The following is a 15864-nucleotide window of genomic DNA, read 5'->3' on the forward strand; positions in this document are numbered from 1 at the left end:
TAGGGGAGCCCAGCTCAACCCTGTTACATTCTTTACAAACTATTCAAGACTCATAAAAAAATTTTCATTTATTAATAAAAAAACTTAAATTCATGCAGTCCTTGACAGCATTAATGCTACTACTAGTACATGCGGAGTTCTAAATTACAAATTTAGATAATAATAATACAGTTAAGAAATTTTTATTTTCATAACCTGCGAGGAAAGGAACATGTTATTCTGAAAAAGGTCTTCTCCTGTAGCCTGGAAAAATATGGTGAACAGGAGTGATCGTTCGACTCAGAGAATAAAATATCAATTTTAACCATAATCTCTATAGATATCTAAAGCTAATGCACCCTGTGAAGTGAAATGCAACATCGTCATAAATTTCATACAAATCACATCAAAAAGGCAATTTGGAGCACTCACACACTCGAGAGTGTCAGACAATACATATATGAGAGCTGATCCCCTATACAGCCCTCTTAATCCAATCTCTGCCAGCGAAGATCTCAAGCCGGACTTTTGCTTGATAAACCAAATACGGGGTCCTAGCGAAGAACTCAAGCCATGTCTACCCTGAAGGACCGAGTCGCAGCGAAGATCTCAAGCCGTGTCTACTCATCCTATCCATATCCAACACCATACCACACGCACGCACACTGCTCCAAATTACCACAAACAACATCCTTGGCACTTTAACAGTTGTGAATGCAAAATAAAACGTACCTAGAGTTTAACTACATAGATATATACATATAAATGATGCATGGGCATGCTTGAACATATAATAATATCGAAATTACAATTAAAATTAATATTTTACTCACAGTACACCGATGACTATTGTAGCTGCTGGATGAAGGAGAATAGCTGACATCGATCACCTAATAATTAAATTATAAATTTATTAGTACTAAGTCAAAATAAAACTCTAAAGAGGCAACAGATAGCCTAACTCATGCCGGAAATCCGACAGAGTTTCCCCTATACTTGGGACCTACCCAACCTATAAAAAGCTTCAAAATACACTTCTATATCCGCCAATCACACAATCACAACTCAATCACATCACAAGGCCCCTCCTGGGCCCATCCAAACAGTCAATAATCACAATATGAAAAATTACAGTTTAGTCCTTATAATTTAACCCTTTTGCAAAAACTATCCAAACGAGCTCTAAAAATTTCAAAACTTTGCCCCGAGGTCCTTAGCAATATTACAAAGCTAATGCAAAAGGAATTATAATTTTCTAAGCTACCACGAATATTTTATTCAAGAATATTACTCAATTCCATAAGTTTCCAACAGCTAACATATTCTTAATTCAACCCAATTCAATATTCACATATTTAAACCTCCATCCTCAAGCTTTAACTAATCATATAAAATTTAAATATTATAATTTCAGATAATCTTATATGCCCATATGCTAAAAATCTAACTAAAATTCATCTATATTTTTCAAAAATATTCTACAATCACTAAAAAATTCAACAAATACCATAGAATATCTCTAAATAATTTTACTTTCATCATATATTTTTCTTAGAATTTTTCTCCAATTTCTCCTGTTTAAGAAACATTGCATTTATGCTCCACAGACACAGAAATAATGAAAATAATCTTACCCGAAGCTTGTTTGTATCTCAAAAATTTCAAAAATTTATGAAGAAACCTCTAGAAGTTGAATCATCTCCAAAGCTTAATGAGCCATTAGAAAACCATCACAAGACGCTGGCTCGCCACCGGCCATGGCGACATTTGCCGGATCTGATCATACCATCATGTTCCTCTCCTCTCCCTCAGTCCATAAGTGGTCTCGAATCATCAATCCAACGGTCGGATCGTCCTAGATCTGACCAAAAAGCTTAAAAAACCTGAAACTTCTCTCCTCCATATCTCACTCATCCGGCCTCCATTTGCTGCAAAATGGGTATCAAAAGAAAGCTATCGGAACAAGTTTTCCAACGCCACCTGAATCGTCTCGATCGGACGTCGGATGAAGCCGGAATCGCGTCGAGAAGTTGCTGCCCACTGTGAGCGCGTTGAGGAGGAAAACTCCTCCATTTGCGCCGCTGCCAGAGCTGCTCCGGCTAGCTGGCAGCTCGCAGGCGTCGCTCAAGGTGGGGGACGCCTCACCGGCCGGCCATGGTGGCTGGAGGCTTGCCGGCCGGAAGAAAAAGGGAGGGGGAGGGAGAGTGACGGGAGGGAGTTTAAAGGGGGGGCTGCTGGTTTTGTTTTTTTTTTTTGAATTTCTGGGAATGAATCTGGACAGACAAAAGACATGTTGTCCAGATTCATTCCTGGAAAAATTTTAAATTTAATGTTTAATTTAAATTTTTATTGATTTATTTATTTATTTTATTTTTATTTTTTTGTTGTTACATTCTTCCCCCCTTAAGAAAAATTCATCCTCAAATTTTCGAATAAACCAGAGATAAGGAAAAGAAGATTATTAGAACAAGTGCAATCATTACTCCTCGTATATTACATATGACATTCTACTGTTCTCTGATTCTACTATAGTGTCCTAACTGTCATCATCTCTTCCTAGAGATGCTCTTATATCTTGGCTATTCATTGACCATTTTTCTGACATCTCAAGTACTCATTATAACTCCACTACTCTCGACTTGATATTTGATAACTTTAATCAACTTTGGTGCTTATCTCACTTTTATTACGCTCTAACGTGTCTCTTGGTGACTTCAGTCCTCATTCCTTTGTTTCAATAATCTCTGTTTCCCCAAAACATGACTTATGTTCCTTATCCTAAGGCATCCAATGAGTAGCTTTCCTGTAGCACCTATCATATGCATTTCGTTCGAAACCTTTACTTATCCTTTGACCTTAACGGTTAGTATCAATGCATCTTCTCACTTTCATGATACTTCAAATTTCCAATCTATTTGTGTCTTTACTAAGGTACTTAGACTAACCTCTATCCATCTTATGTAACCAGTTAGGTAGAGTTCCCTCCAAGGGCTAAGTGTACCATTTATCAACATTGGAAAGCAAACTAGGTCTCCTCTATTATATGACAAATGTGTTTATATTCCTGACTACCCAGTCCATGTGACTTTATCAATTCTCACTCCTCCTCTGGAATGAGAATATCTAGACTTCTTCCTAAAGCTTCTTAGTATGTGGCCTACTTCTGACACATTGGCACTTAGATCGAGGCTCTACTACTTATTTAATCTATCATCTCATAATTATAACTAGCTTTACCGAGCTTTCTTCCTGTCTTTTGGATCTTATCCACTTCCTTTTCCTATTTTTGCTATTATTGATATCTTCTCAACCTGCTGTACTTATTCCTTAATCTTAGTCCTATTTCACCCTTACACTTTTTTCTTCAAGGATGTCCATCCCATCATCAACTTTAACCCTTTTTTTTTTTTAGTCTTATCTTGATTACTAGTTCCATTACTTCGGAAATTCTAACCTTACGATTTACTCCTACCAACACATTCTTACCTTATGTAACATTTGTAATTAACCATGGAAAATTCTTTTTGTATCCCCTTTTTCCAACTTAACTATCAGAACATTATCATTCCCTACTAGCCTTAGTAAGAAATTGCTCATCCTGGATGGATAGGAGCCCCGGAAACTATAAGTTCCATCTGAACTAACACGGCTGTGAGAAATATGTGCCATGCCTCAATTCCAAACAAAATACTTCACGTGTTCATTCTCCTTAATATAATCACATATACTGCCTATAGCTTTCCAAACTTTAGCCTCAACTTTTCCCATTAGCAAGAATTTCATCTATTGAAACTCATCCACAATTAGTATTTACTCCAGCTCATAGTTTAAGACAGTTGGAAGCCTTAGTAGCTAACTCAATTTAACTCCTGTTATTACTCTGATCGTCCTTTCATACTTAACACTAGGTATGCACTTACTGTCATTCTCATATCAGGAAATTGTGTATGAATTGGTGCCTACCAAACTCTCAAATAACTAGGTCTCCTTGATTCAGTCTCTGTTCCTTATATAACCCTCTAGAACCAAAAGCACAAGCTAAACTTGAAAAGAAAGAAAAATATCCTCTTATATTCAACTACGCCCGATTGTCCATATAATAACGTTTAACCTATGTTTCTTGGTCTTTCTCTTCAAATTTCATCATCTCCTAGCACAATTGTGCTCTACCTATAAGGTATCATCTGCATGAACCCTTTACCGTACCATTGTCCTTCCTGACATAATATTTTATAATTTATTAACTTTACTTATACTCGACCTATGATTCATATCTATCATCGTTTATATTGTGCCCTTAACCTTTGTTGAATCTTGAAAGATTTCTCTCACTAATAGATTCTTCCAACACTAATTCCACCCTTATCTATGGTCATTAATTTGATCCTTGAACTTTCTAGTGATTTATAACTACCTATATTTGTCGCTTTTCGTTTTACCCCTACTGTTGTTCTGTCATTTCATTTTTAATATTTTCACTACAAAGTGATTCTGTTGTTCACACTAAAAATGTTTGCCTGACATTCATAACGAACCTCTAACTACCTTCTCACTATCTCAAAAATCTAACCTAAAGCCTATGTGTCATTATCTATCATTCTTTTCCTCTCATCATACCTAGTTGATCCCTTAGATTGACTTTCATTCAACTTACTACTTACTAACTTCTATTTCTCTGCCTAATTAGATAGTCCGCAATACCATCGCACACCTTCTAGCTTTTGCTCATTATTATTGTATTCCTTGCCTAATCTTCTTGATACTGTTAACAAGTTAAAAGAATCTGGCCCCATTGCTATCCACTTCACTTTAGGAATAGGGAATAGATAGAGTATGATCCAATCATGAAACTCCTAGCTCTATATTTTAGCCCCTGGCACTACCTCAACTACATCATGCTATGAGTATCACATTACTAGATTCCATACCTCCATCACTATTCTCACTAATGTGGTTCCATTTTGGGTTCTCCATCCTTGTCATTTACCTTGCCAAGAATAACACTTAGCCTACCCTATATCTTAACTTTGTTCCTTTTATTATGCATCCTTCAGGTTGTCCTTTCATTTATTTCCTTTGTCTTACCCAAAATAGAACTTGACTATTCTATCCTTGGTTCCATTCTTCTTCCTAACATGACAACTGTACTTGCTAACTATATCTTTCAGAGTCTCTACCGCGTTATCACATATCTGTGCTACTCAGATTTGGTCCTTTGACCACTCTAGCTAGTACTTTCACTGGCATTTAGATTATATTGCATCTGCAATCAATTGTCCAAACTTTCATTCTGCACTTTCTCTATCCATTGGCCTTCTGTGATTTATCTTCGCTAATTTATTTCTCTTAACACTATTATAATTAGATTATACTATTGTTTTGAACAATATGAAGTTAGAAAGGAACTCAGGAAATTGCAGTTATACCTTTATCGTATGATTTCTATTCTTATCCTTTAGCTTACATAATACCCTTACTACCTCGAGAATTGATTCTGCAGTAATTTTATTTATTTGTTATTATTATTATTATTATTATTATTATTATTATTATTATTATTATTATTATTATTTTCCATGTTTACTCAATTAGCCAAAACTTAAGATTCTGGGCACCCAAACCCGTCATCCAATTCAAAGGATTTACATCCATCGTGATCTGATTATATATGATTCCTATAATGGAACTTGTATCCTCTCTAGGATACCCGAGCCAACTACTCTCTACCACACTCTATAGTCCCATCTGGGGCACTATTTTGTTGGTCACCATTATTAGTAATAAATCCCTATCCCTCTTGAAAGAATAAGACCACTTTACATCATAATTGACTGCAAAAAAAGGTACTACATCTTTCACCTTGCCACAACCATGTCAGGCTATCTACTCTCTTATCATACCATAGCTCTGTAAATCATCAATTTACAGTTTCGACCTTCTCTAGGTAGTAGGGTTGTACTTTACACCTTGCTGATACACACCGGGTATACTATTCTCACTAAGCTCTAAGCAAAACGTCTGTCGTACTACAAAAACCATCCAAAATTCCATACTGAAGACTAGATGATCTCACTCTATAGGTGTCACCTTTACTTTGCAACTAATCCAAAACCTCTGATCTGATGGCAACTCTTGATGTAACTCTAGCTCATGCTAGGGTAACTGAGTCACTGACTCTAGTTATCACCCAACTGTGACCTTTCAATATTCTAACTCTAGAATCCTAACCAGGAGTTCCCAAATCCTCTGCAGATATAAAACTCTATTCTGGCATAACTGTACCAAAACTGAGGCCATCCGCAAACACCCCCATTATGGAGCACCACAGGGATGCATGCAGCTCTACATAATAATCTCATGTCGGTACTGTAATCTGCAGCTTACAGAGCAGACATCGAGAACATTGTATAGTTACTACGATACGTCCTGACCGACTAGGTCTCCTAATCTCTTATCTCTCTGGAATCTACTATTATCATAACTCACTCTGACTGGGTCATCCACTGATGACTGCCAGCAGTGGTATTCTCATCCTTATCTAGGGCAACTGTACTTTCAAGACTCACTTTTATGTACTCGTGCCTTACACGAAATGGGTACACCATTTAAACCCATACAGACAGAAACATAGCATTTCTTGGAATACGTATCCTCATGACAGACCTCAACATATCTGCTAACTCTATTTCACATTTCTATGTACTCCACAAAAATCAAGACACTAATTGAGGCACTTTTATATTTTCCGAGGTATAACGCAAAATTTAGAAACAAAGAATTACAGAAAAAGACAAAACAGAATCCTATACTCCGCATGTAACATCCTAACAAGACTCCTTTTACACTCCCAAATATATTATTTCCCATGAATCTAGAGCCTAAGCTCTGATACCACTCTTATCATGACCCAACCTATGGGTGAGACTGGCACTAGGACCTAGGCCGGCATAAAGCCCCCGAGGCCTGTAGTAAGCCTTACTGTTCTCAAACCCATGACTAGGCCCACAATTTAGGCTCAATATACATATAAAATAATTTAAATTAAACTGTTATAATTTTATTTCGGACTAACTTTTGCCTAGCAATTATCCAAAACTAAAATTAGGGGAGCCCAACTCAACCCTGTTATATTATTTACAAACTATTCAAGACTCATAAAAAATTTTTCATTTGTTAATACAAAAACTTAAATTCATGCAGTCCCTGACAGGATTAATGCTACTACTAGCACATGCAGAGTTCTAAATTACAAATTTAGATAATAATAATACAGTTAAGAAATTTTTATTTTCATAACCTGCGAGGAAATGAACAGGTTATTCTGAAAAAGGTCTTCTCCTGTAGCCTGGAAAAATATGGTGAATAGGAGTGAGCGTTCGACTCAGAGAGTAAAATATCAATTTTAACCATAATCTCTATAGATATCTAAAGCTAATGCACCCTGTGAAGTGAAATGCAACATCGTCATAAATTTCATACAAATCATATCAAAAAGGCTATTTAGAGCACTCACACACCCGAGAGTGTCAGACAATACATATATGGGAGCTGATCCCCTATACAGCCCTCTTAATCTAACCTTTGCCAGTGAAGATCTCAAGCCGGACTTTCGCTTAATAAACCAAATACGAGGTCCAAGCGAAGAACTCAAGCCATGTCTACCCTGAAGGACCGGGTCCCAGCGAAGATCTCAAGCCGTGTCTACCCGTCCTGTCCATATCCAACACCATACCACACGCACGCACACTGCTCCAAATTACCACAAATAACATCCATGGCACTTTAACAGTTGTGAATGCAGCATAAAACGTGCCTAGAGTTTAACTACATAGATATATACATATAAGTGATGCATGGGCATGCTTGAACATATAATAATATCGAAATTATAATTAAAATTAATATTTTACTCACAGTACACCGAGGACTATTGTGACTGCTGGATGGAGGAGAATAGCTGACATCGATCACCTAATAATTAAATTATAAATTTATTAGTACTAAATCAAAATAAAACTCTAAAGAGGCAACAGACAGCCTAATTCATGCCGGAAATCTGGCAGAGTTTTCCCTATACCTGGGACCTACCCAACTTGCAAAACGCTTCAAAATACACTTCTATATCCACCAATCACACAATCACAACTTAATCACATCACAAGGCCCCTCCTGGGCTCATCCAAACAGTCAACAATCACAATATGAAAAATTACAGTTTAGTCTTTATAATTTAACCCTTTTGCAAAAACTACTCAAACGAGCTCTAAAAATTTCAAAACTTTGCCCCGCGGTCCTTAGCAATATTACTAAGCTAATGCAAAAGGAATTATAATTTTCTAAGCTACAATGAATATTTTATTCAAGAATATTACTCAATTCCATAAGTTTTCAACAGCTAACATATTCTTAATTCAACCCAATTCAATATTCACATATTTAAACCTCCATCCTTAAGCTTCAACTAATCATATAAAATTTAAATATCATAATTTCAAATAATCTTATATGCCCATATGCTAAAAATCTAATTAAAATCCATCTATATTTTTCAAAAATATTCTACAATCACTAAAAAATTCAACAAACACCATAGAATATCTCCAAATAATTTTACTTTCATCATATATTTTTCTTAGAATTTTTCTCCAATTTTTCCTGTTTAAGAAACACTGAATTTATGCTCCACATACAGAGAAATAATGAAAATAATCTTATCCGAAGCTTGTCTGTGTCTCAAAATTTTCAAAAATTTATGAGGAAGCCTCTGGAAGTCGAATCATCTCCAAAGCTCACCGGAGCCACCGCCGGAACCACAGCGCACAGTGGCCGGCCACCGGTCACCGGCGACATTTGCCGGATCTGATCATACCATCATGTTCCTCTGCTTTCCCTCAGTCCATAAGTGGTCTCGGATCGTCAATCCAACGGTCGGATCGTCCTAGATCTGACATAAAAGCTTGAAAAACCCTAAACTTCTCTCCTCCATATCTCACTCATCCGGCCTCCATTTGCTTCAAAATGGTTATCAAAAGAAAGCTCTCAGAACAAGCTTTCCAACGCCACCTGAATCGTTTCGATCGGATGTCGGATGAAGCCGGAATCGCATCGGGAAGTTGCTGCCCACTGTGCGCGCGTTGAGGAGGAAAATTCCTCCATTTGTGTCGCTGCCGGTGCTGCTCCGGTCAGCTGGCAACTCGCCGGCGTCGCCCAGGGAAGGGGGAAGCCTCGCCTGAATTTCTGGAAATGAATCTGGACAGACATGTTATCCAGATTCATTCCTGAAAAAATTTTAAATTTAATGTTTAATTTAAATTTTATTTTTTATTTATTTTTATTTTTTATTTTTTTTTGGGTTGTTACAGCAAGATGGGTTGGCAGCCTGCTACTGTTGCAGGAGTTCCAATTGTGCTTTGTCATGTTTGGAGAGGAGGATTATGCCAAGATGTTCAGTTGTAAGAGTTTTGCTTTTAAAGGGTTTGATTAAGGCTAACGTATATTTATCCTCAGTGTTGAAACCTTCTGCAGAGCTGTTCTTGGAAAGGTTTGTGATCAAGTATCAAGAACATGTGCCTCAATTGTTGGATATCTATCGAAGAAAAATGGGTCTTATGGAACTTGGCTTTGATTTTGATGATATATTTAAGATGTCTGGGTTAAAAAATGTCTAGCCTGCAGCATGTCAATCTTAAACTCATTAATTCCAAAAGAGTTTGATTAAGGCAGACGTCCATTTATCTTCAGTGTTGATACCTTCAGAGAAGCGCTAATTGGTAAGTTTTGTGATCAAGTTTCAAGAACAGTTGCGTCAACTGTTTGATCTCTTCCAGGGTAAAATGAGTCTTACAGGGCTTTGCTTTGGCCCTGATGCTAAATCCAGGATTTATGGGTTAGGAAATATATAGTCTGCCGCATGTCAATCTTAAGTCCATGACTTCCTATTTGATGTTGCTTTCTAATTTATTCTCTTAATTTCTTTGGTGCACTGGTAAACCTTGAATGAGTAACTTTGATAACTAACTTTTACCTCTCATTAGACTATATATATATATATATATATTAAATTGGAACTCGTGAATATTTGAAGTGCTCATCTTCTTTTTTTTAAGCAAAAGATGGGGGCTTCCATTTTCTGTCTTGCAATAACTTGAGGTAAAGTCCAACATTTGATTGCCTTTTTCCGGTAAACCAAAATGTTTCTATTCTGTTAAAGTGCTGAAATGCTTTATACAAGAGTGAAGAGGGTTAATGAAGTGGGATAATCTCTAAAAATGAAGAATTTTTCGGCGGTTAGTACTCTTATTTACTATAGTCAAATACGTGAATTAAGTTGGCAACATGAGATCACAGTTGCACTGCACTTTTGCTAGATACACAATCATTCCTTGATAGATGGAATCATACCCAGGTGCTCGGTCCTGGAATTCTTCCTTAAAAGGACTTCGGTGTGAGAAACATCCTGTTATATTTTGAATTGTCAAGGTCAAGGGATCTACTCATTTTTACCTGGGTGTTGGAAACAAGATTCTTGATTGATAAATATTTACAAGGGAGAATGACAATTCTAGAACTAGGATTTGGATTTGAGCAATAGAACAGTTTGTCAACAGTTTGAATAGATCCATTTGAGATCTTTATTTCCAGTGAAATTCTTATGCATTGGATGACACCGGATCATTGATTTAACGGTGGTTCTGCTGATGATAATTTCTATTGATTTGTTTAATTTTTTATGCATTATTTTTCATCTTAAATAGCTTCAGCTGATGATGATAGGTGAGGTAATGCAAATTAATGTATTAAAAAAAAATCTTTGCTGAAGCTTCATTATTTGGTCTCATTTTCTGTCCAAGCTCGGCGTAGTTCTTCATCTGCATCTCTATTTGCTAAGAAAACTGCATATATCATAGATCACCCATTTGCTGGACCTTACCATACTTCAAATTCAAATTATGGAATTGTTGGCGATGTTTTATGAACATTGCCAGACTTCATCATCGTGAGAGTATCTTCAAAAAGATGATGAAATGTTCAAGAGGGCAAAAGGAAGCAACAGAAAGGCAAGCAATACATTAGCATATTAATCCTAAAATCTGCTCAATCTGTCTCTATGAATGAGAGGATATGTTTTGAGACCCCTGAAAGACTAACCAGACTCAGTAAGTACTGGGCTTCAAAATAATCATAAAATGAGTGAAATACAATTCAACAGTTGGGATCATAATTACATCCTTTAGTAAACCCCTCTTCATCTCAACTAAATCACATTATAAGTTGATAATTTCAGCCATTAGCATATTCTTCCTCTCACCTGTCAAGCCTTTCAACTCTTCATTCTCTTATTTCATATGCTCATATTCATCTTTGAGACTGTACGTATAATTTTACATATTCATTCCTTTGCTCATCAATAACTCTTGTTCTGCATTTAATTACTAAACCATAAAATAGAAGATGATCAAACTTAATCACTTGAAAGTTATCCCATCTCTACTGCATGCATAAAACCTCCAGTTTGCATTGTGCTCAGTCCAAGCAATCCATCTCGGTGCTTTTGATCGCACCAACAAAACTTCACAAGTCCCTCATAAGCATAATCAGGGCCGTAGAGCTTCGAAGACGGACTCAAACTAGATGAGTTGTAAGAGCTTGACGAGCTTGATAAATCGACTGAAGAAGATGATTAATGATTTAGAGGAAATCTACAAGCAAAAGGTTCAAATGGGTTGTCTTTCTTCTTCTTCTTTAAACTCATTTTTTTAATTGTTTTCGCATTAAGAGTAAAGAATAGAAAAATTATTATTTAACTTCCCCATTTTTATGAAATTAACTATTTAATCCTTTAATTTTAAAAAACACTCTTCAATCTCTGCATTTTTCCATTAAGCTTTTTAGAGAATTTTAAATTTAACTTATAAGTGAATCAAATCTATTTACAAGTAAAAATTTATAAGTAAGATTAGCATTTAATTTAACTTATAAGTTAAAAAACTACTTAAAATAAGTCGAAAGATATAAATGCTCTTACTTATAATTTATCTATTTATTTTAAAATTAGATTTTAACCAAATAAAAGACTATATTATCCCATTAATTTTTAAATTATCAACATTATCTTTCTCATATTGACAACAACAAATACTCAATGATATATCATTTTTGCCCATTGTTTTATAAAATAAGTTCCTTTTAAATACCTTTAACCTAAATACTTAAAATATTTAAAAGTTAATATCACGACCCAACCTATGGGCCGGACCGGCACTAGGACCTGAGCCAGCCTAAAGCCCCCGAGGCCCGTAGTAAGCCTAACTATTCCTTAACCCAACTCTAAGGCCCATTTGGGCCCAATTTCAAGAATTTAACCGGACAGAGTCCGGTCATAAAATGGACCTTTCAACGGGGAGTTTTTGACTCACCTGACCTGTAAACACAATATATAATCAATTGGGGAGCTCAGCTCACCCTCCTCATACTCATAATAACATAAAAATAAATGGGAGCTCAACTCCCTCATCCAATCCATCAAACATGCATAAAATAATAAGTTTACAGGTCCAAAATACCAATTTATTTTACAGACCCAAATCAAATAAATGTTTCTAGCACATGCGAAAATTCTAGAGTTAACAGGTTTATACAAACATTAATGAACGACCTGCGAGGGAGAAAAGCAGGTTAACTTCAAAAATATTCTCCTGTGGCCTGGAAAAATATTGAACAGGAGTGAGCGTTCGACTCAGAGAGTAAAATATCAATTCTAACCATAATCTCTATAACTATCTGAAACTAATGCATCCTGTGAAGTGAAATGTAACATCAACAGTATTTTCACATCATAACAGCAAATAGGTAATTTGGAGCACTCACACACCCAGTAATATCAATCATAATATATGGGAGCTGATCCCCTATACAGCTCTCTTAAATCCAACTTTGTGCGTGAAGAACTCAAATTTCGGACTTCCACTTAATAACCAAATTGGGGTCCCAGTGAAGAACTCAAGCCGTGTCTACCCCGAAGGACCGGGTCCCAGTGAAGATCTCAAGCCGTGTCTACCCGTCCTATCCATAGTCCACACCACATCACACGCACACCAACACACGCACACTGCTCCAAATTACCGCAACAACATCCATGGCACTTTAACAGTTATAAATGCAACATAAAACGTGCCTAGAGTGTAACTACATAGATACATACATATAAGTGATGCATGGGCATGCTTAACATATAATAATATCGAAATTACAATTAAAATTAATATTTTACTCACAAACTTGACAGCAATCACTGTGGCGGCTGGGCGGAGGAAGAAGGCTGTCCCGGCTCACCTGACAATTTCATTACAATCATTTATTAAGTTTAACTCAATAAAAACAAAGAAAAAGACCAAATACGTCCTAAGTCGTGCCGAAAATCCGGTAGAGTCTCCCCTATACCTAGGACCTACCCAACCTGCAAAAAGGCTCAAAACACACTTCTATATTCACAATCCATATATCCACAACTCAATCACATCACACAGCCCCTCCTGGGCCCATCCAAACAGTCATCAATCACAATATGTCAATTTACAGTTTAGTCCTTATAATTGATCATTTTTGCAAAAACTACTCAAATAAGTTCTAAAAATTCTAAAACTTTGCCCAGCGGTCCCTAGCAATATTACTAGGCTATTGCAAAAAGAATCATAATTTTCTGAGCTACCACGAATATTTTACGGATTTTTAATCCCATTTAAGCACTAGAAAATTACGAAAAAGTAAAGTTCGGGTTTACCTATGCCGATTCTGACTTCGGGGACGCGCTCGGGACGTCTGACAATGGTGGGGTAACCAAAACCTCGATCCGATTCGGAGACTTTTCCGGTAGCCGATTTGTCTGGCCAGAAATTCATAGACCCGGACAACTGTCGAATTTCCGTGAATTGAGGATACCTACACGAAGCCCACAACACGGGGGTTAGTACATAAATTTTACGAAATTTTCTAAGCTCATTTAGTGCTCGGAAAAATACTGCGAAGTTCTGTGGGACCCACCAAAAAACGGTATCGGAAAAATTCAAAATTTATATCGCCACGAAACTCTCGACGAGTGGAGCGCTCTGGTACTCTCGGTTTTCTCGTGGGGTTCACGGTTTGCGAGAAATCTAGCCCAAAAGTCAAAATAGGCTAAAACTTCTCGAGCAAAAATTGGACAAACCGCTCGTTGGATTTTGGTGTTCTTGGTGTCTATGGAAAGCTCTCGATGAGTAGATGGATTTAGACACAAGACCCTATCCGATTGGTGGCCGAATAGGCCGAATTTTAGCCGGGAAGACGAAGCGGCGCGCTTCCGTGTAGCGTCGCTTTGGGCGCATTTTTCTGACATTCCAGGCGACGGTCGGTGGGCTGGGATGGCTGGGGATGGGCGCCGGCGAGCTGGGGTGGCAGGGGAGGTGGCGGCGCGGCAAGGGGAGGGGGGAGGAGGGAGGAGAGAGAAAACGGGAGAGAGGGAGAGGGAGATCGGGATGCACGCGGGGAAGAGGAAGAAAAAGAAGAAGACCGGTCCGATTCGACTGGTCCGATCTAGTCTGGTTCGATTCGGCCGGTTCGATCCAGATCATGGGTGGGGTAGTTCTGCTCATGCCTCTTCAGCTGCCTTGAAGCATAAGCCACTACCTTTTCATTCTGCATCAAAACACACCCTAAGCCAACTCTGGAGGCGTCACAATACACGGTGTATCCTTCACCACTCATAGGTAGTGTCAACACAGGGGCAGTGGTTAGACACTCCTTAAGCGTCTGAAAACTCTCCTCACAGTCATTTGTCCAAATGAATGGAACATTCTTCCGAGTCAACTTAGTTAGGGGCGCTGCTATCCTGGAAAAATCCTGCACAAAACGCCTATAGTAGCCAGCTAGGCCTAGAAAACTTCGCACCTCAGTGACTGTTGTAGGCCTAAGCCAATCAGTTACAGCTTCAATTTTCTTGGGATCCACTTGAATACCTTCACTAGAAACCACGTGTCCCAAGAATGAGATGCTTTCTAGCCAAAATTCACATTTTGAAAATTTGGCATATAGCTGGTGCTCCCTCAAGGTCTGCAACACCATCCTCAAGTGCCACACGTGTTCTTCCTCAGTCCGAGAGTATACCAAAATGTCATCTATGAATACGATGACAAAACGGTCCAAAAATGGCTTGAACACCCTGTTCATCAAGTCCATGAAGGCTGCTAGTGCATTAGTGAGTCCAAAAGACATCACCAAGAACTCATAATGACCATATCTTGTCTTGAATGCTGTTTTGGACACATCCTCATTCCTGATTCTCAACTGATGGTAGCCTGATCGCAGGTCTATCTTGGAAAAGAATCTAGCCCCTTGGAGCTGATCAAACAGATCATTGATCCGAGGAAGTGGATACTTGTTCTTCACAGTCACCTTGTTTAGCTGTCTATAATCAATAAACAACCTCAATGACCCATCTTTCTTCCTCACAAATAGAACAGGAGCACCCCAGGGTGAAGTGCTCGGCCGTATAAAACCCTTGTTTAAAAGCTCCTGTAGTTGCTCCTTTAACTCTTTCAATTCTGCTGGCGCCATCCTGTAAGGCGGCATTGATATGGGGTTTGTACCCGGAACAATATCAATGCAAAACTCTATCTCCCTTCCTAGTGGCAACCCTGGAAGCTCCTCTGGGAAGACATCCATAAATTCTCTGACAACAGGAACATTTTCCATTCTGACACCTTCTACAGATGTATCTCTCACCAATGCCAAATACCCTTGGCATCCACGCTTCAATATTTTTCTAGCATTAATTACCGACACCAAATTATATGGAGCCACGCTCCTATCACCATCAAAGCTAAACTCTTCCACACCAGGTATATGAAAATA

This window comes from Hevea brasiliensis, chromosome 6 (genome assembly GCF_030052815.1).
Source record: "Hevea brasiliensis isolate MT/VB/25A 57/8 chromosome 6, ASM3005281v1, whole genome shotgun sequence".
Lineage (NCBI taxonomy): Eukaryota > Viridiplantae > Streptophyta > Magnoliopsida > Malpighiales > Euphorbiaceae > Hevea > Hevea brasiliensis.